Source organism: Limulus polyphemus, unplaced genomic scaffold (assembly GCF_000517525.1).
Source record: "Limulus polyphemus unplaced genomic scaffold, Limulus_polyphemus-2.1.2 Scaffold14052, whole genome shotgun sequence".
Lineage (NCBI taxonomy): Eukaryota > Metazoa > Arthropoda > Merostomata > Xiphosura > Limulidae > Limulus > Limulus polyphemus.
This window is the reverse complement of record NW_013679662.1, coordinates 3,535-7,699: the sequence shown is the minus strand read 5'-3', so window position 1 is coordinate 7,699 and position 4,165 is coordinate 3,535. Positions and strand designations below refer to the sequence as shown.

General features: G+C 31.2%; 1 non-coding gene across 1 annotated transcript; it reads right to left on the bottom strand.

Moving 5' to 3' along the window:
- Nucleotides 1–2,958: 2,958 nt before the first annotated feature.
- Nucleotides 2,959–3,030, bottom strand: Trnah-gug. The gene has a single exon. It is a non-coding gene; the product is annotated as a tRNA-His (tRNA).
- Nucleotides 3,031–4,165: the final 1,135 nt, after the last annotated feature.

Sequence of the window (4,165 nt, the reverse complement as noted above, 5' to 3'; positions counted from 1 at the left end):
AACACTAAAATCATGGCTTTGGTACCCGTGGAGGGCACAGTATAGAAAGCCCCTTGTGCAGCCTTGTGCTTAATCACGAACAAATAAAACTTAGAGATGAACAATAGTTATACCATCGTTTAACGATTCATTTTACATAATCTAAAATAGATACGAAAATGGTGGATTTAATGTGATATAAAGTGTCTAAATAAGTTCAAGAAAACTGTAATAGTAACATCCGAGCATCAGGAAGAACTGTGACAATAAACCAGATTTATTCTGTACATCAAGTCGGAACTACAGTAGTGTTATTTCATCCTTACTACTTGAGTTGACACACTACCGGGTCTCTACAGAAGAAAATAAAACAATGAAAATTACTGTTAAATTGTTGACCAGCTGTCTTCCTTCTAGTATATCACTGTTAAATTGTTGACCAGCTGTCTTCCTTCTAGTATATCACTGTTAAATTGTTGACCAGCTGTCTTCCTTCTAGTATATCACTGTTAAATTGGTGACGTCTAGCGCAGATGGCCTTCGTGTAGCTTTGCTCAGAATTAACAAATTGATTAAGTAAACAATGCTCTCTCTCTTACATTTTAAAGTTATTTTCATTCAATGACTCTTTGTTGACTCTTAAGAAAACGCCATAATTCGAACACGATTTCTACACGAAGTATAAATAATAATAACAATTTAGGCTTTGCTGGTGAAATAGTAAACACAATTGGTTGCCAGTGTTTCACTGAAGAACCTTTTAATCAATAGAAATTCTTTGATTTTGGTTTCCCTATGTTTTTAATTTATTTGTATTTGCTATTATCTTACAAGTGGCTCAGCGGGATGTATGAAGACTTATAAACGCTCAAAACCGTGTTTCGATACCAGTATTTGGCACAACACGGAAAGTCCACCGTGTAGGTTTGTGTATTAACAAAAAACAAACGTAACAATTTTCTCTTCTTATTCTTATTCTCTATGTATTGGTGGTGGATCCGGTTCTCTGCCAAGAACATCCTCGTCTTTCTTCAGTATCAAAATGGTTGTTGGTTTAAGAACATCTAGTAACACATCTTTTTTTGTCACTAACAAACTAATTATGTGCAAAATTATTGCATAATATACTTAAAAAAATTAATTATAATTTGATTCTGGCCTTGAACTGTCTTTTTTTAGTTTAAAATAATGAATTTTATTTTATTTTCTGTATCTACATATACATACATCGAAATTTGCCTTGACATTCATACATATATATACATACATGTATTTAGAAGGATTTGTTGGATCGATTCAAATCTCTCAGAAAACGAAGCGAAGACCTAACAGCTGTGGTGATCATAACTTTGAATGTGAGGCACCATTTGTATCAGAAGATTTTTTTTTCTTTACAGTAACCCATGGTAATGCACTCTGAAACCCAGATCTATATCATTCTAGAAGAAAAAAAGGTACTTAGATTTACGTCAAGAAAACGACATCTCTAAAAAATAACCTAACTTTAAGGAAAATGTCAAATAACTTTGTAAATTACAAGTATAACCTTTATAAAACAGCCCAAAATTTGCATTATATTAATGTTAAAATAAGCATCAAGCACCGATCTTCAGCGGGTGATGTTTAAAAAATATTTCTTGATAATTAAGAAACTAAAAAACATTTTCAAAGAATTCTATATGTTGTATAAAAAGTGATTTGGTGAAGTTAAGCCTTAAATAAAAGGCTTATGCCACACTTACTGAATCTACAGTTATAACACAGTTATTGAACTGTAATGAAACAACAGTTCACAATTTTAATCATTTGTCGGTAAGCCAAGATTTAGTACTAAATAATAATATAAAAATAAGTGTTTACACTTCTGTATATAGTAGGAATGGTGTAATGATGTTTTGGTAATAATGGTTTAGTGTCTGTCTCTAAGATGTTTTGGTAATAAGGGTTTAGTGTGTGTCTCTAAGATGTTTTGGTAATAAGGGTTTAGTGTGTGTCTCTAAGATGTTTTGGTAATAATGGTTTAGTGTGTGTCTCTAAGATGTTTTGTTGCTAATGGTTTAGTGTGTGTCTCTAAGATTTTTGATAATAAGGGTTTAGTGTCTGTCTCTAAGATGTTTTGGTAATAAAGGTTTAGTGTCTGTCTCTAAGATGTTTTGTTGCTAATGGTTTAGCTGTGAGAAGTTTACCTTGAGATTATGTAAATAACATTACCTGCGCCAAGTTTACCTGGAGCTTATGTAAATGACATTACCTGCGACAAGTTTACCTGGAGCTTATGTAAATAACATTACCTGTGACAAGTTTACCTGGAGATTATGTAAATAACATTACCTGTGACAAGTTTACCTAGAGATTATGTAACTAACATTACCCGCGCCAAGTTTACCTGGAGATTATGTAAATAACATTACCTGCGACAAGTTTACCTAGAGATTATGTAAATAACATTTCCCCAAAATATTGAAGCTTGTTGCTGTATGCCTGGGTGTTTTGATGAAAACATTCGAACTTTCTACTCCAGTGTTTATTTAGTCTTCAAGTAAAAATTGTCATTAATGATTTGTTTTGATTTAGTTGATTTTGTTTTTACAGTTTAATTTTTAGCACATACTATTAAAGTAAACTATTACTTTTATTATGGGGCCTAAAATTTCAAGTTTAGATATATCAACAATAATATTTGTTATTATTCGTTAAATCAATATTTTAAAGAATTGATTTATTCAGTTATTCATTAAAATATATTATTTCACAGTTTATCTGTAAACACTGAATAAAACTGTTAATTTTATTAATAATTTGCTTCAGTAGAAACTATCAAATTCATGGGTGATTTTTAACACAATTAATTAATACGAAGTCAAAGTCTAAAACAAATAAATGTTGGAAAAAGGGACAAATTCTGAGGAACCAATTACCCTTAGAGATTAGGTACCAACTTCGTTTTGGGTTGGAAAGAAGGTAATACGAAAAATAAATTGCCGTGACCAGGATTCGAACCTGGGTTATTGCGGCCACAACGCAATGTCCTAACCACTAGACGATCACGGCACATATAGGTATACTAGAAGGAAGACAGCTGGTCAACAATTTAACAGTGATATACTAGAAGGAAGACAACTGGTCAACAAATTTTAACAGTGATATACTAGAAGGAAGACAGCTGGTCAACAAGACCCACCGCCAACTTATGAGATATTCTTTCACCAAGAAGTAGTTGGATTGATCGTCACATTATAACGCCCTTACGGCTAAAAGGGCGAGTGTGTTAGGTAAGTGGATTTGAACACGCAGATTGCTTTTGAAAATTTAAATTTTTTAAAGACATTTCTAGACTAGCACAGATAAATACTGAATAAACAATAGTCAAACTAAACTAAAAACTGTTAGAGTTTACTGCTTAAAATCAGTGCGATGAGAACACTGCACATCTCTAAACAAACCTTCTGTTTTACTTCTGCTAAGGGACAAGCCAAATGTGTAGGATAAATAACTCTAGTAAACTATATGTAGGGTAAATAACTCTACTAAACTACATGTAGGATAAATAACTCTAGTAAACTATATGTAGGATAAATAACTCTAGTAAACTACATGTAGGATAAATAACTCTAGTATACTATATGTAGGGTAAATAACTCTACTAAACTACATGTAGGATAAATAACTCTAGTAAACTATAGGTAGGATAAATAACCCTAGTAAACTATATGTAGGATAAATAACTCTAGTAAACTATATGTAGGATAAATAACTCTAGAATACTACATGTAGGATAAATAACTCTAGTATGCTATATATATAGGATAAATAACTCTAGTAAACTATATGTAGGATAAATAACTCTAGTATGCTATAGATATAGGATAAATAACTCTAGTAAACTATATGTAGGATAAATAACTCTAGTAAACTACATGTAGGATAAATAACTCTAGTAAACTACATGTAGGATAAATAACTCTAGTAAACTATATGTAGGATAAATAACTCTAGTATACTATATGTAGGGTAGTTTACTAGAGTTATTTATCCTACATAACATATAGTTTACTAGAGTTATTTAATGGATAAATAACTCTAGTAAACTATATGTAGGATAAATAACTCTAGTAAACTATATGTAGGATAAATAACTCTAGTAAACTACATATAGGATAAATAACTCTAGTAAACTACATATAGG